This window comes from Eubalaena glacialis, chromosome 5, assembly GCF_028564815.1.
Source record: "Eubalaena glacialis isolate mEubGla1 chromosome 5, mEubGla1.1.hap2.+ XY, whole genome shotgun sequence".
In the NCBI taxonomy this organism is placed as follows: Eukaryota; Metazoa; Chordata; class Mammalia; order Artiodactyla; family Balaenidae; genus Eubalaena; species Eubalaena glacialis.
This window is the reverse complement of record NC_083720.1, coordinates 21,686,792-21,712,200: the sequence shown is the minus strand read 5'-3', so window position 1 is coordinate 21,712,200 and position 25,409 is coordinate 21,686,792. Positions and strand designations below refer to the sequence as shown.

General features: G+C 36.1%; 1 pseudogene; it reads right to left on the bottom strand.

The window, feature by feature from the left end:
- Positions 1-24,962, bottom strand: part of LOC133091750 (protein LTV1 homolog) — a 28,342-nt pseudogene extending 3,380 nt beyond the window's left edge.
- Positions 24,963-25,409: the final 447 nt, after the last annotated feature.

The following is a 25,409-nucleotide window of genomic DNA, read 5'->3' as shown; positions in this document are numbered from 1 at the left end:
TAGTAGAAGATTTATAGTAATAGAATCTAGGGTTCTTGACTTAGTTTCTTTTAAAATTATTTCTCTTTGAAGACATGCTGGAAAATGCTCTTATTTTTAAAATATTAACTGATTTTAGACTAAGGGTGTTCAATAACCTGTATACTTGTCAAGAAAATGGCAATTGCAGTCCTTAATGAATTTTATGCCAGTGTGCAAATAGTTTCAAACGCCACAAGATGGCACTGTTTACATGTAAAATAATACCTTTAAAAAACAGTCCATGTATATGTGCTTTAGTTCAAAGTGAAATGAGGAAAAAAGAATTTAGTGATTTCTAAGGTATTCGTATGTGTGGAACACATCAGAATGAAATGTTGGATCATAATATATTACAGAACTGTTACACTTCTTTTAAACATGTAGCGTGTATGCATACACACATGCCCGAAAACATATTTATTTACGTTTACATTTAAGTTGCATATTTGTTTTTACCTGGAAAAAGAAAACATTTTAGGTAGTTGAGTCATTATTCTGATAGACTTATGACAGTTTTCCATCACATTTCCAGGTGTTATTTTATTCTTGAGTCCAATATCTTGAAATAGAGCATTTTGTTCTAAAATGGGTAAACAGGGATACTTATCTTTATGATAATTTTAATAAAATTAAATTAAATTTATCCACTAAATTTAGAGTAAAAATTCTATGCACATAGATATTTATGTCAGTGTGGGGAATTTGCTCTCTTTAAAAGAAAGGATGCTGTCATAAGTCTTAGTTATTCTATTTCTTATATCGATCATTTCTCATTTGATGTGAAGAGCAAGAATTAAAATCAGAAATTTTCTACTCTGATTACTTAAGGTTTATTTTGTAGATCTAATGAATGTTTACATTTTTTCATAAGCTGAAGAATTAAATTGTGTAATGTAAATCTCCTAAAGATCCATCTTACCCAAATACTTTCCTTCTGAGGACTCTTTGATTGTTGGTCCACATGTTCAAAATGATAGAACAAATTTGAATCATGAAATTTTATTAATAAGCAATGGCTTAATAAACTTAACAAATATATCTCTGTACCTGCATAATTCATCATTTTTAATGATCCAGTTGCATACATAGGATATTAAAATTTTATCTTTAGTAAAAATTAAGTACAAAAATTATTGAAAACTTATTAATAATTCCATAATTTCTTGTAATGAAAAACATGGGCTGTTCTTATCAGAAAGTATTACCATGTTGTATTATTTTATCATAATTCTATTATGATAAGTAATATATAGTCACTTAGAAGTCTTCCATAGCTCAACCATGATTAGGCACCAAAAGGCATAACTTGAAAGGTAGGTACTCTTATTCCTATTTAATCCTCAGAGACTGGAACATTTATATATATATATGTGTGTGTGTGTGTGTGTGTGTGTGTAATATATATATGAAGAATGGGTTCTGCAATCAGTTGACTTTGACAGCAGAGTATATTTTAAAATGTAAGTGAAAACAGCTCAGAGAGTGTCTGAAATGGAAACTAGCAACACAAAGCATCTGTGAAGAATTAAAAGCCATGGTTGCAATTAAATTAATAAAAACAGATTTAATGCATTAAATGATTTTATAATTACATATTAAATTTGGTTAAATATTTTATGCCTATAGTACATTTTAAGCTTGTTGCTTCTGAATCTTTTGTAGGTGAGAGTCATTTTTACTATTGCTTAATATGTAAATATAGGTGAATTAGTTCTGTTGAATCTACCAACCAGTAATGCAACTAAGATGTTATTTGAGTAAGTGGAAAAGTATTTTTCGAGACATTCCATAGACAAAATAAAATAAATAAGCCATAAAGTTGGGTCTTTCTCAAATATTTGTTAGTACCATTTTATAAAACATTTATGGGGAAAAAAAAGCTTTGTGAGAACATGAAGATCACTTTACTTTAAATTCGTTTATATTTTTCTATTTAGATAAACTTGGCTTTTTCAACTGAAACAATTGTCTTATAACTTGCATTGTGTTTATAGCTCATTCAAACAATACAGTAGTCAAGCCATATTTATCAGGTTACAGATCAGTCATGCACATTAATTCTATTATTTGTGCTGAGGTTTTCTACATATAAATTGGCTATGACAGTGTTTTTAATTCTTGAATGATGTGTATAACCTGTTTAACATCAACTAACAGCAAAAAGGCTTACTGAATTCCACAGTTTTTGGTTTAATGTTGGAGATCAAGTGGATTAAATATTAAATCGTGTCTTTTTATGATTGCTTAGTCCCAACATGGTTGTAAATATAGATGGTAACATTTTACTCCAAAATAGATTGCAGTTTTGTTTTAAGGCAGTTGTTTGGGTTATCCAGTATATACCTCTTTAAACCTGTGTTACGCCATTATCAAAACAAAAGAAAACCTGAAATCAAGTTTCATTTAATTAGTATATCTCCAAGAATATTCTTGCAGACTCTAGTATGTGAAACAATGGACTGTAGCATTTTAGTTTACATAAATTTAGATGTTTTTAAAATGTATTCACGGAATTTTGTTATTAAAAGTAATGTGTGGCTATGAGTTTGTATAACTAAAAAATTATTAATAAGATAGATTTCTTTTTGTTTTTGGAATTATACATTAAGATTCTTATTAATTTTGAGTTACCTTTAATCTTCTTTAAAATAATAAGAAATTATGATATTTACTTCTCAAGAGCAGCCAAAAATGCTACTGTTAACACAGAAGTTGAACATCTTAGGGAATTAAGAAGTTATGTGTTGCTATTCCTAGGATGGCTGCCTGCCTTAGGAAAAAGATCAGGAGAGTGGGAAGAACTTAAGGCCCCAAGTACACTTGCCTATGCCTTCTGGGAGACTGGAACTTGAAGGAAGATTATTCAAAGGACTCTGGAAGTGTAAATGTACCTTCCTCTTCTCTTTCTCAAAGATCTTGTTTAAAATAGTGTATCTCATCAGTAACAGAGAAGATAATGAATACACGCCAATATAGATTTATCTACCTCTAAATTATAGAGATTTTCCACAGTATTAGGTATAGTGTGTGTATATGTGTGTGTGTGTATGTATATGTATGTAGGAAATTAAGAAAGATGAGGTAAAGAAATATTTATTTTAAAAAATGATTCTTGTATCACTAGAAAATAATTTTACTTTCACTAAATATATTAACTGTATTAAGACTTACATGGTTAATATGCTTCCTTATTCTTAAAAATCTTGGTTTAATTATTTGTGAAGAGTGATTTAAAAGTCAGGTACTTCAGCTTAATTTAATACTTGGATTTTTTGATTTGTTTTTTGAGTTTTTGTTTTTTTGACCATCAGAGCTAAAAAAGTTACATCACAAAGATATGAAGATCCTAATGAGAGTTCATTGTTGACTTCTTATTTTTATTTACCTGTATTTAGCAATTATGCAAAGCCTTGAAAAGTTATTATTAAATTCCCCATTTTCCTGGTGCCAATTAGATGTTCTTACAAACTAAAAAGTGTTGTATTGTTATAATTTTAAAAAATGGGTCTAAAACGAAGTTTTAAGCAGTTTTGGTCCATTTCTTAAAACTATGAAAACACAACACCTTTCTATTAGTTTGGAACTAATTGAACTAATTGTTTTTATCTTTTAATTGCCCTTGGAACTAATTTGTAATTTAGAAATATTATAAATAGATTAGAAAAACTTGTTTCCAAGTTTTTCAATTTCAGATGAAGTTTTTTAAAAAAAATAATTGACACAGACATGCTCTCTCAGTAGCTTGAGTGTCTTGAAAAAATTTTTTCATTTTAAAAGTCACTTTTTCTCTGAAAGAATATGAATGTTAATTTTTCTGAAATTCTTGTTAGATAGCACAGTACCAACTGTTAGCTGCACAGAGAAAGAGCCATTACATTTGCAATGGTTGACTTTCATTTCTTTGGGGATACTAGTCGTGACCTGTGACTTTCTGTCCTGCAGACTGTAAGGGTGTCAGTGTCAATCCATTTGTTACATTTTAGTACAGCTTAGTTTATTTTCTTAAAGAGTCAATATAAGTGGGAATTCTACATTTCTTCCTGTACCCCAGTGAATTGTTTTGTGCACACATCCCACTTCGGAAATAATTGGTTTTGGGAATGTATGCAGAAACCCTGTTGGCTGAAGGATATGTCACCTGGAGTTGGGGATGGTCATGGTCATTGCTTGTCCCCTCTCCCAGGCAGACATGGAATGGATGTAGCTAGGTTGGCCAACTTGCATGCCTGTATAGAAATTTGAGTTTTCGTTCTCCTTGCTGGCTTCTGCCAGAGCAATCCTATGAGGAAAATACATTATCTTTATTGGGAAAGAGTGCCCCAGACTTTTGAATCCCATTCATTCATTTTCCACTTAAGTCTGCTGAAGGCATGGAATAAAAACCCTCTTCAGAGTTTCAACAAATTCTTATGTGGTAGAAGTCCATTTGGATCACAAGAGAAAGAGCTTTACTACTGGTAGCATGGAGGTGGAGTGTCATGACATTGCTTAAAGAAGCAGGACTCTCCAAGCAATCTATCAGAAGCAGAGTTCTTAGGCAAATGTGCAAGAAAGGGATGCCAAAATAGCATGTTCTAGAAACTTTTTAGAGGCAGACTATCTGGACAATTTAAGAAAAATTAAGAATTTTTTCCCTTATGTGTAAAACGGAGGTAATAATAGTACTTGTTGCCACATAAATTTTCTGTAAGGATTCCTTTAGATAATGCAAGTGAAGCTTTGATTTACTATTAATATATTATTCTTGTTATTGTTATATTATTGTTATTATTAGTTATTATTATTATTATTTAGGTAGCTTTTCCTCCACTTTCCCATGCAACTCTCCTGGTACTTGTCTGGTACTTGTTTAGTCTAGGATAACTAAAGGAGTCCTTAGGTAAAGCAATTTAAGGCAGAGATTGGGACAGATGCTCTCTTAACATTATGACAAAGAAGAAGTAATAATAATGCTAACTACCATTAATTGAGCACTTATTTTCTGCCAAGCGCTCTTCTAAGTGCTTTATGTGAATCAATGTATTTAACCCCTTCACAGGCCCATGAATTACATACTAGTATTACCTGCATTTTTTACAATGGAGGAAACTAAGTTGCAGAAGGCGGTTGGATTAATTTATCCAAGGTCCAGGCCATCTAGATGATAGCAGGATATGAATCCTGAAAGTGTGGAAGGTCTGACTAGATTTTCAATAATCTAGCTTGAGGGGTCCTTATGCCCTGTCCTTCCCTCCATTTTTGATGTGAAACTCCTGGAACTCATCCAGCAATGGAACACAATGAAGCCAAATGGCTGGAAACCTAATGGAAACATAGGTTTTCAGCATAGAGAGAAGACCCTGGGCTTAGGATAGGGGTTGGAGCAAGGGAAAGAGGCCAGAAGTGGAGGAAGAAAGACAAGAGGTGGGGCCCAGGGTGAAGTACTGTCTCTTCAGGTTAAGAGCAGGCAGCTAAAAAGGGTACCCTGAGTAGGACTGCAACAGCAGAAATGGTTTTCTATTCTGTGTACTGTACAAATGCTCTGGCTAAGGAACAGATTGGTGATTGAAATCCAGCCGGCTGCTCAGCTCGCCAACTCTGTGGATAGTTCCGACGAAAGGAAGTGAGGATGTCCAGTACAACAAAAATGTAAAGGGATGACAAATCTGAGAGACATTTTGAAAATGTGTTCGTGTGTTTGAACTCTGAAGAATAAAGTGTGGTATCTTAGAGGTCATAGTGGAATTGTATACATGGAGATGAGTTTGTGTGAGTTCAAGTGAGTTTGGGTCAGGAAAAGACAGGGAAGGAATTGGGGGTAGTAACTAATAAAATGTCACATGGTGGAAGAAGATACAATGAAGGAAACTCAGAAGAAATGGAGAAGTAGGAGGCAAATCATGAAATGAATGTCCTAAAAACCTACTTAGTGAATCTGAGTTGGGTGGGAAAATATTTTAGTAGTTCGTTACGCAATTCAGTACAACTAAGAATGACTGGGAAAACATCATTTGATTTTGCACTCAAGAGATCTTTGGTGAACTAAGAGGAAGCAATTTGGGGCAATTTGGGGCATGGAGAGGGGATGGAAGTCTTTTGCAAGGAGTTCGGAAGTGAGGGATAATGAGATAGAAGCAAAAGTTTTGTGAGTTAGAGGCTTGGAGAGTGGGGGAAATAACATGAACAATTGCTGGATCTTGGGAATTTTATTTTTAGGAATATAGAGGAAAGAGAGCCAGAAGAAATATAAAAACTGAAGTTGGAAGTTGGAAAGGTGTAACTAATAGAGCCAGAGGCCACAGAAAACAGTGGCATCGAGGACCTAAGTGGAGAATAAGCCTTAAAAGAGACAGTTTCTTGGGAAATGAAAATATACAAGAAAGAAGAGGTGAGAGTATAGAAATTTTTATTTTTAATGAAACATTGAGGATAATTGCAAAGGGTTCATGGACCCAATTCCAGCGTGTGTGTGTGTGTGTGTGTGTGTGTGTGTGTGTGTAGGCTTTTGTACAGCAGCAAGCAATTCTCTGATGCCAGCAGTGTCTGAGAATTCAACTCAATTCTGACACGATCTGATTCTACCCAGAAATAGATTCCACAGGTAAAGTTCTCAGTCCCACAAGACCACCCTCCACTTCAGACACCAGTTTCAAGCCCAGGTTGGTTACCTGTGTTGCTGACCTACTGGCTACAAACCAGAGGTTCCCACATCCTCCTCCTCGGTTTCGAATAATTTGCTAAAACGGCTCATAGAACTCAGGAAAGCTTATTTACTCACTAATTACAAACTTATTATAAAAGAATATTAAAGGATATGAATAAATAGCCAGATGAAGAGATACATAGGGTGAGGTCCTGAGCAAAGGAGCGTCTGTCCTCTTGGAGCGGGGAGCCTGGCAGTGTGGCACATGAGGTGTTCTGGTTTCCCTACATGGAAGCTCCCTGAAAAAGGGTAAAAGCTGTCCTTTTGGGTTTTTATGGGTTTTACATAGTCATGATTGACTAAATCATTGGCCAATGGCGATTGATTCAACCTCCAACCCCTCTCCCCAGGAAATCAGGGGGTGGGACTGAAAGTTCTAACCCTCTAATCACAGAGTTGGTTTTCCTGGCGACCAGCCCCCATCCTTTGGGTGGGACCCAAAAGTCACCTTCCCTGGAGCTTTTTCTGGAAGTGAAGGCAAGAGACCAAATATTATCTTTTTTGCCCTTTTTGATCAGGAAATTTCAAGGGCTTTGGGAGCTGTGAGCCAGGAACTGTGGATGAAAACCAAATATTTATCATTATATATATATATATATTTGGCCATTGTGTATGTATGCTTGTATATATATATATTTCTCATATATATTTGGTCATCTGGATGACCAAATATATAAATTTTCTATAAATCACAGTATTGCAATAACTTTTAGTTCTCAGTGGAGGAAGAGGCAAGATAGGGAAGTGGGGGAGGGCAGAGATAGACAAGGTTTTTTTGAGCAGCCATTGTGGGCAATAGGAAGAAAAGTCAACCAAGGAGAAATAACAATACTGAGCATTTTTTTCTCAATAGATATTTTTTCTCTATAGATATTGAGTACTATTTATCTCATGATGTGGTACTGTGTGACTGCAAGAGGGAAAAGAAAACAGCCTTTCTTTGCCAGGCAAATCTAATTGGGGAGCCGATACAGAAAAATAGCTGCAAATAGGAGGTATCAGATGAGTATCAAGTGAATGTATGCAGCAAATGCACAATGAATTCAAAGATAACTATGGAATGTTTCTTGGAGGACAGAGAACTTAAAGAGTGCCTGGAACTGGCTGGCAGATGTGGGTGGTGGTTAGGGAAGGTTTAATGAAGAATATTAACTCCAATTTGAGTCATAAAGAAAAAGTAGATGTAGACATATAAGTAGGACATTACAGGCACAGAACTTAAAATCGATAGACCCAAAGTTTAAGCACCAAACTAGCTCACTTTACCTGGGACACAGTCCTCATGTAATTAGATCACATCTGGGTCTTTTTTCTAGAGAGTCTTGTGTGGCAGGCTGGAAAATTTGTACTGTTCCAGGACATTAGAGAGCCATTGAAGGTTTTTGGACTTGGGAACAACATAGAGTGATGTTTCAGTAACATCAGTGTAGCTGATGTAAAGTACAGATTGCAGAGTTATAGTAACAGTCAAGGCAAGAAGCACTCGAGTATTTCTTCACTGTTTAAAGTCTGGTGAGTGCTATGATTACCAGGAGAATCCCAGGTTTTGCCTCATTATCATAGATTCATCAATTTCCCTCCTTTTTTTCCTTTCCAAAGACATCTTTGGTGTCTTTGATTTCTGGTTCTTTAACTCCTCCAAATTTTCAGTCATTTAAAAAATCTCCTATCCTTCCTCTTGGCTTTGTGTGCCCTGTCTTCCGTTGCTCTTTTTGTATAAGCTGTCCTGCTCTCTGTCTTGACTTGATTCAGAGAGAGAGGCCTGCACGTTTCAGCCTCATCATAGAGAATGCCAATAAACTGATGGCCTGCGTCACTCAATTCCTAACGTTACATATATATTCCATAATATTTGCTAAGCTTTCTATGGCTACTAGTGTTTGATATCATTTTATTAAATAAGTTCAGTAAAGTATTTCTGCCTTTCTTTTTGGTATCATGACCAACAGATGAGCGTAGTAAATTTAGTGTGGTTGTATTTGTGACTGCATAGTAGCTCTAGGAACCCTAGAAGTTTCTTACCATTTTACTAAGTTTTCACTCAATTTTAATTAAATTTGAAAACATTTAAAATTGAGATCAGAAATTCATATACCTTAATTTGATTTTTAACTCTCTTTAAAATACCAAAATATTGCTGTTGATTGCTATTGGATAAATTGTTTTTTATTTAAAAAATTATCTATTTCTGCCTTCTCTTACTGTGACTTAGTATCTAAAACATAGTGGATATTAAAATATATGAGATGAAAATATATAAAGGGTGAAAATGAATAGAAAGAAGTCTTGATCCTGTAGTATAGATATATCTACACACATAGTATGATCCTGATGCCATTTGAATCCATAATAATCTCCCTTTAAAGGCATCATTATAGTATTGATAGTTTCTAAGTCTCTTGAAATTATTTTTAAGTTACTTGAGACTTTAGAAAGTAGAAATTCTGAGTAAGTAATACTTAATGCAATTTTACTGAAAGCAATAAGAAAGCATCAAGTAGTTACATTAACTTTTTAATTCTGAGGTAATTTATGAATGATTCAGTCCTGCTCTTCTGCTTGAAACCTTTTTCCTTCAGTAAAAGAGGACAAACTTGGTTTTATCTTGAGAGTTCAAAAAGGAGTAAAAAATGAGTAGAAAGAAGTCTTTATTCTGGAAAATGGATCTGATTTCGGAGTTCAACTGGAATAAGCAATTGTTAAATTTTGTATAGAAAATTGTATCTAATTTCATAATTATCTGATTATTTGATCTATTGAGTAAACAAAGCATACTGTTTCGTAAAGTCTGTGAATAAATACTTTTTCCAACCATGACAGATTAAGTGAAAACAAAGCGAGTGAACAGAAATGGAAGGGGGTCATGGATCTGCATCTGCATGGAGGAAGAGGGCAGTACTTTTGGGGAGTGCAATTTACATGAGCATCTGGGTCTTTTGTCATGTTTTGGATGGATGACCCAAGTCTGATATATTGGTGAATAGCATTAACAAAGGTCTCGTTGTCAAAGGCTAGGAAGAAAAATGCAATTAGCCACAGCAATGAGGTGATGTCTGTGTTTGGGGGAAAAACTGATACCTAACTGGCTATAGAAAAAACTGAAATGATACCATCAGTAAAAGGCCAGATTTGTGTGTGTGTGTGCGTGTGTGTGTATCCACTATAGTGATCTTAACTCAGTGGGATATGACAAAAAAGTCATTTTTTGGATAGTGTTTGGATTATGTGATAAAAGTGGATATGTACCTGTTACTAACGAAATGACCTGATAAACTCAGTGAATTCATAATTCATAATACACCAATTTCACCAACCTGACAATACTGGTGAATACTGCTTTGCAATGCTGTTTATTTTCTATTTAAAGAAAATTAGAATTAAGTAAAAGTGCACTGGAGTTCAAAAGAAGTTTGTTCTTTTTTTCTCTCTCTCTCTATAAACCATGCCATCCAGAGTAGGGAACCATATCTAATCTCCCAATTAGGTCAGGCCCCAGGATAATCAATCTCTTTAACAGCAGATGCCTTGTTTTAGCAAATGAATGCTTGGTTTCAAAAGCAGTTTTGTGTTGAGAGAGGAGTGCAGTTGGCATGGGTGATTAGAACTCTTTTAAACCCTGTAAAAAGCTTCTGTAGATTGTTTTATGCCCACACTTTGTGAACTGAAGTAAATGCTGTATATATCCATCTTAAAATGAACATGGTGAGGACTTTCTACAGCCTGTGAGAACATCTACATGCATATAAATGGAACTATTTTAAGTCCAAAATTTTAATACCCATTTGAATTACACTGTGATTTTGATAACATCTAAAACTAGTGTATATGTTTTTAGTAGGTGCTCATGTTTATTAAGTATGCTCATCAATGACAATAACTTAATTATTAAATTAACATTTTTTTAGACTGAAAATACAATAAGTTAACATGATTCTCATATTTGTTATTTGGACTGCATTTATATTAGTTTGTGAATGCCTTTTTTCATGTCTGGTGCCTTTTCAGTTCATACCCATGCTCTATGCAAATGGGCAGTGTGAGGCAACTGTGAAATCAAGAAGAAATAATTAAAAATTAAAGTTTATAAGCAATGTGTATTAAGTTAAAACTATAAATTGACTTAATTTTGCTCACAACTCCATTTAATCTAAGATAGTGAAATGTAGTGAGATACTTTTCAATATGGTAAAACCAAAAAAATTCTAAGGCTTCAGTAAATTATTTTAGATAATCATTGTTCAAAATGTGATTGCTGGAACTTATCAGTGATGCCTGAAAGTGATACAAAAATAATTCAGGAGGCCCCAAATTACCTATTGCCTTTTTTAGGAGAGCAGATTACATAATTAAAAGCATGGCATTGAAACATTTGCGAGAGAGTTAAGAAAAAAAACATTCTCCAGCGTATTTTGTATGTTACCATTCAACTTTATTGTATAATGGTCAGTTCTACCAGTTTTTCTCCCCTCTTAAAAATTGTTTCAAACATGCCTAATTTGTGGAAAGTTAATATTTTTTATAGTGAAGGTTGATAAAAACATCTTAGGAAAAATTGAAAGCAGATGGTCTTTAAGAAACATTTATTGCTAATTACTTCTTACCTTTCACACAACTGTTGGTAAATGTATAGGATTATATTACTTTTTTAAGTAAGGTTTTAAGGCTAAATTGGTAGATAAGCTAGAGATGCAATGAAACAAGATTTCTTACATACAGGCCTTCTTTTTTTTAAAAAACAACATTTAAATAAATTAATTAATTTGTTGGCTGCATTGGGTCTTCGTTGCTGCGCGCAGGCTTTTCTCTAGTTGCTGTAAGCTGGGGTTACTCTTCATTGCGGTGCGCGGGCTTCTCATTGCGGTGGCTTTCTCTTGTTGCGGAGCACAGGCTCTAGGTGCACAGGCTTCAGTAGTTGTGGCATGCAGGCTCAGTAGTTGTGGTGCACGGACTTAGCTGCTCCGCGTCATGTGGGACCTTCCCGGACCAGGGATCGAACCCGTGTTCTGTGCATTGGCAGGTGGATTCTTAACCACTGCGCCACCAGGGAAGTCCAAAATACAGCCACTCTTAATAATACCAGATACCAAAATAGAACTATGATGTTCACTCACGCTTATTCTAATGTGTAACAGCATTTCAATATGATTAGTAGAATAGCTTCTGTATATTAAGAACTTCTGTATATTAAAAATTTTAGCTGGAAGACAGTTTAATGTCCAGATCTGTTACTCAGCTACATTTTAGATTTTAAACTTAATTTAATTATTATACCATATCAGGCAGTGTACATTTAATTTAATGAAATTAACACTTAGGTTTATACAATAGCTTTCTTACTCAGATCCCAATGATTTTCAGAATCCAGAGATTTCCAAGCTGAAATTCTTCATTTTCATGGAACTCTTGTAGCTAAATTTATATATGGATTATTTCTTCCTTTACAGGCACACACATTCACTATAGTATGAAAAAAAAGTCTGAAAGAAAATATAGTGAAATGTATATCTTTGGGTGATGGGTAGATTTGGGGTGACTTATTAAATCTTCTTTACTGTATAGTATAGGCTTTATGATTCTTTTATAGTTAGGAAAAACATAAATATTTTCAGTTTCAGAAAAACATACAATTCCAGCATAGGTGATACGTAATTTGACAATAATTTTTTTTTAAGATTTTTTTTGATGTGGACCACTTTAAAAGTCTTTATTGAATTTGTTACAATACTGCTTCTGTTTTATGTTTTGGTTTTTTGGCTGTGAGGCATGTGAGATCTAAGCTCCCCAGCCAGGGATCAAACCCTCATCCCCTGCATTGGAAGGCGAAGTCCTAACCACTGGACTGCTAGGGAAGTCCCTTGATAATAATTTTATAATATAGTTTGACAATAACTTTTTCTTTTCTCTTGAAATTGTGTGAAACCTGTAGGGGCAAGTACCCTGTTCTTTCCTTGGCACTGCTGATTTGTCCATACTGTTGAAATAAACCACTCAGTGGAAGGTATACTTTAATGACTGTAAACTATAAGGAGTATATTAAAGCATCCCAGGAATGACCCAAAATAACAGACAGTAAACAAACATGGTAAACAGAAATTGTATCTATCCAGGATTTCTCAACCCTTTTACACTATGAAAAATTATTGAAGGCCCCCAGAGAGCTTTTGTTTATGTAGCTTATATCTATGAGTATTTATCACATTAGATATTAAATCTGAGAAATCTTTGAAATATTTATTTATTAATTCACTTAAAATAATAATGAATACCAATTATGTGTTAAAATACATAATACAGATTTTTCAGAATAACAACAAAAAGTAGTGAAAAGAGTGGCACTGTTTTACATTTTTGTAAATGTCTTTAATATATGCCTTAACAGAAGACAGCTGGATACTTTTATCTGCTTCTGCATTCAATTTGTTGCAATATGGTATTTAGGTTGAAGTATATGAAGAAAACTTGGCTTCATGCAAATATGTAGTTGGAAAGAGAGGATAATTTTAATAACTTTTTCAGCTAATTGTGGATATTCTTCTTTAATATTACACCAAATGTCAACAAGTAATAGTTTGTTAGAGACTAGTTGCAATGTGAAATCTGAAACCATATCAATAAACTTTTAATACTTTTGAGCTTGGCCTATTTCTCAAGGAAGGTTTCTAAAAGAAGTCTGACTTTTGATTTTAAAAATAATGAAGTATAATATTCCAATAATAATAAAACAATCCCAAGAGTATTCCAAGGATATTTTAACAATTAATTTGCATCCAAGTGTTTTCTAAAACATTTGAGCACCACTCAAATCTCTGAGCTTGCTTTCTTAATTCTTAGAAACATCAACTTTAAAGTTTACTATTTGTTGCATAGATGAGGTCTTAAAGCCTTTGATTTTCATCTCTTTGGAGGTAACTTTACATATATGAATTCATCAGATGTGAGCAGTGTCGGAATACAGTAAAGGCCTGATCAGTGGTTGCTGGCATGGTATTCTACTGTTGCAGAGCTCTGTCCTCACTGTAAGTATGAACAAAAGTAATTTCCGAACAAAACCTTTGCTTGAGCCCTGAGAACCAAAATATTGATTTCCAAAAGAAAATATTTGTTTCAATTGTGACAAATATTTTTATGGCAGAAATTGAAGGCAAAATACACATTTTGCATTATGACACTCATATGTCAGATCTTATGTTCCTACACATTGCTTTTGATGATGTCTCTTTTCTTTGTAAACGTTTGTACAAAATGTCTCAACAAGGAACCTATTATAAAAACTTCTTAAAGTCCTCCTTCCTTCAAAATGAGGTCTAGTTGACTTCACTAGGAAATGTGGATGACATGTTTCCATGTTCTTTTTTTAATGGCAAAAACAATGATGTCACTCTTTACTAACAAGTCCAATAGCAATGCTAGAGAATTCCTGCGGATGTGGTTATCAAATATATTCAAGATTCCAAGGAAACCATCCTTTATCCTCCCTACTCTCCCAGAATAGATCAGATTCTCCTAATGTGCACTCTCATTCCTACAATCTTGGATTTCCCCATATTGCACTCATTGCAGTTGCTAATTACTTCTTTGTACAATCAATTGATTAATAACTGCTTCTCTCACTATACTGTTAGCTCCAAGAAGGAAAGGTCTGAGCCAGATTTTCCATCTCATCCCCAGGACCTCCAGCATGGTCTTTGGCACGCGATGGGAACTCTTTAAGAGTTGCAGAATATATGATAGAATACTTCTGAGTATTTAATGCACTTTGGAGTCCCCAGAGTATTTTCCTATACCTTTTATATTTTGGGATTCTTCATCCTTCTTGAAATTGGCTTTTGTGATAAATCTGAGTTCTTGTTTCTTTCTCACCTCCTTGATTGTTCCATTTTTGTCTTCCTTCATGGCTTTTGTTTTAATTTCTAGTTCTTTAAGGCAGGCATGAAGTTCTGTCTTGCCCTTTACTATTTTTCTCTTTTATACACTTTCTCTCAGTTAGCCATAACCTCTGAGATTCTCATCTAAATCAAATCTAAATCCCTAATCCCAATCTCTCCCTCAAACCATGGTTCTGCATCTTCCAGGTAGTCTCTCTACATTTCCAACCAGATATTCCTCTTTAAAGCCAATAGATCTCTGACTAAATTCATCATCTTTTATCCTACGTCAGTTGTCCCCTGTGCTTCTCTACGTCCCGGCAGTTACATTTGTGCCGCCTTTATCTTTGCTTTCACTGAGTCCTGTCAGGTCTCTCTCTCACTCAGGTCCATGTTTTCATCCCAGTTACCATCACATTAGCTCACACCTTGGCTTTCTCATGTCTGTCCTGTTGTGATAGCATTTATACTCCCCCTTTTCTGTGCTGGTTCTTTTGGTTTTAATACATCTTGTATACTGGTATGAGAGTAACTTTTCCCACAGAATTTTTCTCTTAAAAACTTTCCTTCAATTAATAATTTGAACATTGCCTGGGCATTTGATGGTATTAAGGAATTTTAAAATAAATGAATTTATTTATTTATTTATTTATTTATTTTTGGCTGTGTTGGGTGTTCGTTGCTGCACACTGGCTTTCTCTAGTTGCGGCAAGCGGGGGCTACTCTTGGTTGCAGCGCACGGGCTTCTCATTGCAGTGGCTTCTCTTGTGGAGCATGGACTCTAGGTGCATGGGCTTCAGTAGTTGTGGCATGTGGGCTCAGTAATTGTGGCTTGTGGGCTCTGGAGCACAGGCTCAGTAGTTGTGGTGCACGGGCTTAGTTGCTCTGCGACATGTGGGATCTTCCCGGACCAGGGCTCAAACCCATGTGCCCTGCAGTGGCAGGCGGATTCTTAACCACTCCACCACCAGGGAAGTCCCAAGGAATTATTATTTTTAGATCTGATAGTGGTTTTGAGGTTGTATTAGAAAGGAAAAGAGGCCCTTATCTTTTATGCATACATACTGAAATATTTATGAGTAATTGATATGATCCCTGGATTTGATTCAAATCATATGGAGTGAGAAAACATGGATGGGAGTGTAGATAGATAGGCCAGAGTTGATGCTTAGACTAGTTGATGAGCACATGGAGGTTCACTATACTGTTCCTTATAATCTTATATATGTTTGAAATTTTGCATAATAAAAATTATTTTAAGTCAACTCTTTAGTTCTTTAAGTGCTCGTAAAATAAAGTCCAAACTCTTTATTTAGGAATAGAAAGCCACAAGCCAATCCCAGTCTATCCTCCCAGTGTCATTGGCCAGTGTCTCCCACATATATCCTTTGCTCATGTGGCAGATTAGCAGACTCTTCGTTGTGTGTGTGACCATCTTTCCCCAGTCCTCTGCGTTCCTGTACACTTCTTACCATGAGCACATTGGCTGCAGGATTGCCTTTAGTCTAGGTATAAGGTAGTTTGCAAGAGCTGTACATTGCTGTAAAATGTAAAACTGACAAAGAGGGTTGGTGATTAAATTCCCCAGCTGTTTTCTCTTTTGGGTGGATCCCCCAGAAGTCTCCAATGGACTTGAGTTCCAGTTGCCCACACTGGTATCTTACTGTTGAACACATTAGTATTGCTTTCCTTCCCTTCTTGGTCTCACCTCTCCACTTCTGTACTGGATCAGTTGCATCGAGTCCTAGTTTCAGGCTCTTCTGGGGGGTCACCAGTCTCACTCAGCTGTAAACTCATCCTTTTCTGGTTCTGTGCCTTTGTTCAAGCCACGCTCTTGGCCATGCATGCCCCTCCATGCCTATTACTTATGTCATTGCCTTTTCTAATCTTAAATTTTAAAACAATGCTAGTTTTAGAAAACTTTGAATATATAAACATTACAGAGAAAACAAAAACCATTCATGGTTACAACACCCCACAGATGAACATTTTCTTTAGTCTTTTTCTGTGTGTGTGTCTGCAATCATCTGACCATTTTCCTGGGGCTTGAAGATCCACTTCCAAGATGGCTCACTCACATGGTTCTTGGCAGGGCCCCTTGGTTCCTCACTGACTTTGGCAGAAGGTTTCGGTTCCTTGCATATTGGCCTAACAGGGCATCCTGAGTGTTCACACGACATGGCAGCTGGTTTCAGCAGGGGACGTGATTTAAGAGAGAGAGCAAGAAGAAAGTTACAATATCTTATTATGACTTACCCTTGAAAGTAACGTACCACTTCTGCCTTATTCCATTGGTCACACCAACGAACTCAGATACAAAGTAGGAGGAAACTATATAGGGGCGTGAATATTATGACGCTGGGAACATCGAGGGCATCTTTGAAGCTGGCTAGCAGAGCTAGTTTGTAATCTGGAGCTGCTTTGGGGGTTTTCAAAAACTGCCTTTAGGGCATCTCTTTTTTATGTCTTTCTAGTCTGGCCTCTGAAGAAATCATTTCATGTCCCTTTTCACTGTGTCTCACCTGCCTCTTTAAGATCTCAGACTTTCTTCTAGTTCTATTTTAATGATACTGTTTTTCTTTGTTTGTTACTATTCTGAAAATTTTCCAATTCTACGAATAAGACTCAGGCATCTTTTTCAAACCACTCTCATTTCTTCCTAATTTATTTTTTTAAAAATATTTATTTATTTATTTAATTTTCAGCTGTGTTGGGTCCCAGTTGCGGCATGCAGGCTCTTCGTTGCGGTGCACAGGCTTCTCTCTCTAGTTGTGGCATGCAGGCTCTAGAGTGCATGGGCTCTGCAGTTGCAGCACAGGCTCTCTAGTTGTGGCTTGCATGCTCAGTAGCCGTGGTGCGCGGGCTTAGTTGCCCCACAGCACGTGGGATCCCATTTCCCCATCAGGGATCGAACCCACGTCCCCTGAATTGGAAGGTGGATTCCTAACCACTGGACCACCAGGGAAATCCCCCATTTCTTCCTAATTTCTAAAGCATATCTGATTTCTAGATTTAGAATGTTCCAGAAACATCCCTGTTAAATCACTTTCTTAGGCTTTGTTGCCTTATTTTCAGGATTGTTTCTTTACCTTAAGAAAAGAAGGTGAAATAGTCTTTTTATTATAACAGCTTCCTCCATTTTTAGTTGTTCATTGATAAAATCTATCACTCTTCCCTTGGTGAAATAATAGTTTGGGTCTCATATCTAAAACTACCATCAGAATCTGTGCATTAAAGACAGTCTGTGTTATAGTGGTGAGAGGGTAAGTTTTGAGGCCATAGGCAAAGATGCATGACTCCTGAAGTGAACCCTTTCACAGATTTCTCCTTGGCCCTGAGTATAGTTTAAAGCAGAGTAAGAAGGAAAATTATCAGGGCAGCTGAATTACACCTGCCCATCGAGGGCCTGCACTAGGAATTTAAAACTAAGACTCCACCCATTAGTATTATGGCCCTTATGGAACTTTGTTGCCTTTGGATTTAAGTCATGAAGATATTTTCTAATAATTTATCCAAACATTTCACATTCATGAAATTATTTATTTTAGCGATAATGTAAAGTTTATAGCATAACATTAAATTTAATTAAACCTTCAAAACAATGTAAATAGACATTACAATTAAAATAAAACTATGACAGGATGTACATGATGGTCAGCAGGGAAAACTTGTTCTACAATTATTTTATAATTGAGCTATAAAATTAGTTCAAATACTACACTTGTTTTTTCAGTACCTATCAATAAAAATTGCAGAGTTTTGTCATTTGAAGGTTGTAATTCATGATTGAACATAATGAGGAGTCCTTAATGGGGGATGTGCCTTTTCTTAAATGTCCCATTTTTGTAACTTTGGACCCTCAACATTCTTCAAATGCAGCACTCATTTTCCTGCTCTCGTGTCTTCAGTTTGAAGGCTAATTTGTTAGCTTTCTTCTCTGCTCTCTGTTCCCTGTGCTCTTCTTTTATAACTTGCTTTCTTGCTCTTTTATTTTCTTTGCTTTCATTTGTAGAACGTGGTTGAGTTGATACCTTAAGTAGATCACTGCCATTAATCATCTGCACTTATTAACTTGTTTTGCTCTAAGTCCTTTCTTTGGTAAGCCATTGAGAGGTATTCCTGTTTTATTAAATACTTGGATTTGTTTGGGCTTTGGTTAATATTTGATAAGCTAAGGATGGTTGAATAAATGTGAGCATATGCTACAAATGAATTCACAATCCCACTTCTCTTTTGCGTCTTCTAGAACTAGAGAAACCATCTCTTCTTCCTCAGACTCATCAATCTCATTAACTGGCAGACCTTCATCCTCAGAGTCTTAAAGTGTATTCAGCTTTATACAATTCTCTGCCTTCTCTTTGCATTCGTCATTAAAAACTTCATGTAACCGATTGCTGTCTATTGATACATGAATGGAACCCTCCAATTTGGCATTATCTGGCGCTCCAATCTTGTTATCATCTTAATTGTTCATAAAACTTCTCAAACTGCTCATGTAGGGTCAGCTGCTCATTTCTTCTCGCGACTGAGGAAGTAATAGAATTCTCTATGAAGTGACTTTTTATTTCTTCTTCCTAAAAAAATGGCTTCCTATGACTTCATGAGGTTTGCACAGGCAGACGAATCATCTTCATTTGAGAATGGGCTTTAAAAATCATAGTCATCCTTCCTCCCTATCACTTTTCTTCCCATCCATATCTTTCCACTCACTGCCATTTTCAGCTTTAGATTTCTTTCCATCTATTCCCTCTTCCTCTCTTGTTCCTCATCAGCCTGAAGGGTAAAATCATTTTCACATAGATGCTGGGTAACAAAGTCGAAATCATCACCAAGAGCTGCAACAACGTCAGGATCCAAATCCAGTTGAGGGCCCAAAATAGCAGCTGTTTTATTTACCAATTCAATATCTTCCGTAAATTCTGATGCAAACTCTGATTAAGGCAAAGTAATTCCATGGCCTAGAATTAATTAAAGTTGTCTCTTTCTCATCTCTCCTGTTATGCTGAAGGTATTTTGGATTTAAGCACATAGGGCCCAGATGATTCTTTCAAGTGCCGTAGGTAGTTATAATCATTGTCAAAGAACTCTTCATAACTTCCTCTGTTTTGCTCACATTCTTCATCATTTATTTTGTGTAGGCAACAGAACCCTCTGGGGTGCATTTTCATCTGCTACTAAAGACTCTTTGACTCGAATGGACCATGTGGAAAAGACACAGTTTTCCTCTCTCTAAAGAGCTTTTCCCCCCATTCTGTTGCTGTGTGGGGCTCACACCAAGAACAGTGACCTGAGGGTCCCAGAGCAGGTGACACGTCTTGGAAGTGGACAAGGCCTACCTAGCAGCCACGTCTTAAGGCCATGCCACACATCTACTCTTGGACTTCACAGTGCAGGTCTGAAGAATTGGCTCAGAGACACAATAAAAGCTACAAATATTATTCCACCCAACAATGCCTAAAAACACTTAATCCCTGCCTCAGCTACACCTGCAAGGTCAGCCAAAGCTGTCAAAAGAGTCTCAAGTTACCTGTCTGACTCTGTGCCCCACTCAGGCTTGAAAACCCACATGGCCTAACACAGTAAAGCCCCAGCCTTGATCAAAACACTGATTTCCCATGCTATTTTGTCCCCTCCCTCATCCATTTCTTATTTATTTCTCAAGGTTGACTGCCCATTTGCCAAGATGTTGGAGTCTGAGTGGATCAATAAGTACTTGATCCCTTCTCCCCATCCTGAGTCTGGAACCAATATAGAGACAGATGTAGGCTCCCAAGAGAAGAAAATAATCACTTAATATATCACTTTTATTAAAAAGAAAGCTGATTTCTAGAATCAGAGAATTCCAGAGATTGTCCTTTTAAATTAAACTCTTAGTCTCTGGCTTCCGTGTGTTCACTGAGTGTTGTTTCTACCTTACTTAACCCCAAAATGAAACTTATTCTTTTCATAATATAGGCCTCCACTAGTTATTTGTTCATTAATAAGTCTACTAATTTTACCTAGTTAAATAACAATTTGGATTTCTTAAGATCTGTGGCCAAATAGGTATGCACCCCCAATTTAGACACGGTTACCCATCTTGCCACTGGCACAGCTGACAAGCACAAGCCTCACTCTTATGGCAGGTCCCTTACTCCATCACAGAGAGCTGTGCATGGCTCCTGAGGTCAGGTTGTGACAGAAAGAGGAATGGCTTATATTGAATGGCCCAATTGATTCTCCCAAACTTTCCAGTCAGGTACATCATTCCTCACCTGGTTGGAGCAGAAGTCAGAAAGGCTAGTTACTTCAGTAGATGAACTTCTACATAAAACCTGAAGCCAGGTACATGGAACTCCCTCCCAGTAGATATATCCTCTGTCCATCAATATGTGAGAGGTAATTTCAGTGCCCCCCAATCCACCCCCAGTTTTAAGGCTGAGGTAGTTAGTTAGCTCAGAGGCAGCTGGTTCAGAGGACGGAGCAATCATCAGAGGAAAGTACCAGTAGCACATCTAGTCTCATCCCTGATGATAATTGCTTCTGCTATGTAGGTAACCTACTAGTCAGTGAAGAGGTTCAGATTTGGATAACAGAAAGTTTAGTTAGAAAGGTCAAATCAAATTTCCTCCATTTAACTTTCATGATTTTTCCCCTCCAGTCTGAATTATAGAACAGAAAATGGGAATGACCATTTGTTAGCATTCTTCATGCCACTGAAGAATGTTCCTACCATATTATGTGGAGGCTAGGAGTAAATTAGAGGATATGCTCCCACTTTGTTTTATGAGGCATTGACATATCTGTCTTATATTTTTTATTTTCTATAGAGATAACAATCTGAGAATTGCTTGAGAATGTTTGAGAATGATGCAAAAAAAGAATCTTGGGTTAGGCTTGGAAACAAATATTATAATTTAAAATATAATGTAGTCCATAAGAAAATGTGTTGATTTACATGTTTAAATAACTGATTGTGACATTTGCAGTGATTATAATATAGCAGGTAGGGAGAAAATTATATCTTTGTAAATAAAAGTCAGTGCATTAAGAGCAAGAAATTAGTATTGTGAAATTCCAAAATTAATTTGTTATATCAAGTATACACAATATTCCTCTTCCCTCTTTTTTATTTTTGTCATCTAATGGATTAATTGTATACTTTTTTTGGAGTCCATTTTACCTCCATAGTTAGCTTATTAGCTGTAACTCTTGGCCATCTTACTTGCTAGGTTATTTTAGAGTGTGTATTATACATCTTTAACTTATCACAGTCTACCTCCAAGTGATAATCTATTTTACATATAGAATGAGAATATAAATATAGTATACGTCCATTACTTTACTCTCTGCCTTTTTGCTACTGTCATCATACAGTTTACTTCTAGATATCTTATTAAGCACCTAATACATTGTCACCATTTTTACTTTGAATGGTTGATTATATTTGAAAGATTAATAATAATAAAATAATAATTTAGAAATTTTCTTTTTTTATTGAAGTGTAGTTGATTTACCGTGTTGTGCCCATCTCTGCTGTGCAGCACAGTGACTCAGTTATACACATGTATACATTCTTTTTTTTATATTCTTTTCCATTATGGTTTATCCCAGGAGATTGGATATAGTCCCCTGTGCTATACAGTAGGACCTTGTTGTTTATCCATTCTAAATGTAATTGTTTGCATCTACCTATACCAAACTCCCAGTCCATCCCTCTGCCTCTCCCCTTCCCCCTTGGCAACCACAAGTCTGATCTCTATGTCTGTGAGTCTGTTGCTGTTTTGCAGATAGGTTCATTTGTGTCATATTTTAGATTCCACATATAAGTGATATCATATGGTTATTTGTCTTTCTTTTTCTGACTTACTTCACTTAGTATGATAACCTCTAGTTGCATCCATGTTGCTGTAAATGGCATTATTTCATTCCTTTTTGTGGCTGAGTAGTATTCCATTGTATATATGTACCACATCTTCTTTATCCACTCATCTGTTGATGGACATTTAGGTTGTTTCCATGTTTTGGCTATTGCGAACAGTGCTGCTATGAACATAGGGGTGTGTGTATCTTTTTGAATTATAGTTTTGTTCGGGTATATGCCCAGGAGTGGGATTGCTGGATCATATGGTACTCTATTTTTAGTTTTCTGGGGAACCTCCATGCCGTTTTCCATAGTGGCTGCACCAACTTACATTCCCACCAACAGTGTAGGAGGGTTCCCTTTTCTCCACACCCTCTCCAGCATTTGTTATTTGTAGACATTTTAATGATGGCCATTCTGACCAGTGTGAGATGGTGCCTCATTGTAGTTTTGTTTGCATTTCTCTAACAATTAGTGACGGTGAGCATCTTTTCATGTGCCTACTGGCCATCTGTATGTCTTCATTGGAGAAATGTCTATTAAGGTCTTCTGCCCATTTTTCAATTGGGTTGTTTGTTTTTTTGTTGTTGAGTTGTATGTGCTGTTTGTATGTTAGAAACTTTCTTTATATTTACCCTCATGATTACCAGATCCAATGATCTTCAGTCCATTGTGTAGATATAGGTTTCCATCTGGTATCATTTTACTTCTGCTTGAAGAATTTTAACATTTTTTGTAGTGTGAATCTTCTAGTGATGAAAACTTTCAGCTTTTGTGTGCCTGAAAAAGTTTTTATTTTACTTTGTTGCTTTGTATGATATTTCTCCTGGGTAAAGAACCTCGAGTTTATCATACTTTTCTCTTAGTACTTTAAAGATGTTGCTGCACTTGTCTTCTAGCTTGCATTGTTTTCTTCAAGAAATCTGTCGGGCTTCCCTGGTGGCGCAGTGGTTGAGAGTCTGCCTGCTAATGCAGGGGACACGGGTTCGGGCCCTGGTCTGGGAGGATCCCACATGCCGTGGAGCAACTAGGCCCGTGAGCCACAACTACTGAGCCTGCGTGTCTGGAGCCTGCGCGTCTGGAACCTGTGCTCCGCAACAAGAGAGGCCATGATAGTGAGGGGCCCGCGCACCGCGATGAAGAGTGGACCCCGCTTGCCGCAACTAGAGAAAGCCCTCGCACAGAAACGAAGACCCAACACAGCCAAAAATAAAAAAAATTTAAAAAAAAGAAATCTGTCATCACTATCTTTGTGTCTCTGTATATTGTCTTTGTCCTCAGGTTGCTTTTAAATTTTCTCTTTAGCACTGGTTTTAAGTAATTTCATTATAATGTGCCTTGGTGTAGTTTTTTCCTTTTTTCTTCCATGTTTCTTATTCTTGGGGTTTGTTAAGTTTCTTGGATCTATGTGTTTATGATTTTAATCAAGTTCGGTACATTTTCAGCCACCATTGCTCTAAATATTTCCTCCTCCCAGCGTTTTGGAGACTCTGATTACATGCATATTTGGCTGCTTGTAGTCATCCCACAGTTAATGGATACTCTGTTAATGTTTTCAATCTTTTTTCTCTATATATTTCATTTTGGATAGTTTCTGTTGCTGTGCCTTCAAGTTTGTTAATTTTTTTCTTTTCAGTGTATAATTTATTAATTCTGTCTCATGTATTTTTCCTCTTAGACATTGTAATCTTAATCTCTAGACGTTCCATTTGGGCTACTTTTATATCTTCCATGTTTTACTTACTTTCAAACTCTTCTCTAACTGCTTGAACATATGGAATACAGTTGTAACTGGTTTAATGGCCTTGTGTACTAATTTTATCATCTCTGTCATTTCTGTATCAGTTATGATTGATTGATTTTTTTCTCATTATAGATTATATTTTCCTGCTTCTTTGTATGCCTGGTAATTTTAAAATTTGATATAAGACATTGTGAATTTTACCTTGGGTGTTTCTATTTTCGTATTTCTTTAAGGTATTCTTGAGCTTGTTTTAGGATACAGTTAGTTGGAAACCATTTGATCCTATGTGGATCTTGCTTTTAAGCTTTGTTAGGTGAAACTAGAGTTGTATTTAGCCTAGAGTTAATTCACCGCAACTAGTGAGGCAGGACCCTTCTTAGTACTCTGAACAATGACCCTTAATAATGAGATTTGACACTCTTGACAGTTGGGACAGACATTATTCCTGACCCTGTTTGGCCTCCTAACGCTGCTCGCTCTAATCTTTTCTTTACCTGGCCTCAGGTAGTTTCCTCACTATGTATGTACTGATCAGGACTCCACTGAATACTCAGCAAAAACTTCTGCAGATCTCAAGAGTTCTCTCTTTGTAAAACATTGTCCCTTCCAGTACTCTGTGATGAAAACTTTAGCCATCTTCATTTTCCTGGACACCCAGCTCTGTCTCCTAACTCAGGGAGATACCTGGTCTCTGTCTGACCTTCCCCTCCCTGTGCAATACCGTGGAGATTTTTTCAGGCGGTAAGCTAGGTAATCAAAGGGCTCACCTGAACTTTTCCCTGTCTCTGAAGGATCACTGTCCTTCATTGCCTGATATCCAAAGTTTTGAGTGCTGCTGTTTCATATATTTTGTCTGTTTTTTTCAGTTGTTTGAAGAGGGAATGTAAATCTAACCCCTCTTATTCAGTCTTGAATGGAAGTGGAAGTCCCATTGGTTGATTTTTCTTTTTTTAATCTTGCACCAGCCTTGCATACTGGTGTAAACCCTACTTGGTCATGATCCACCGTTCTTTTTATTTATTGCTGGATTGGGTTTGCTAATAGTTTGTTGAAGAATTTTACATCTGTATTCCTAATGGATATTGATCTGTACTTTTCTTTCCTCATAATGCCTTCACCTGGTTTTGGTCTCAGGGTAATGCCACCTTCATAAAATGAATTGGGAAATGTTTTCTCCTCTTCTACTGTCTGCAACAAGTTGTATATAATTTATATCATTTCTTTCTTTTTTAAAAAAATATTTATTTATTTTAT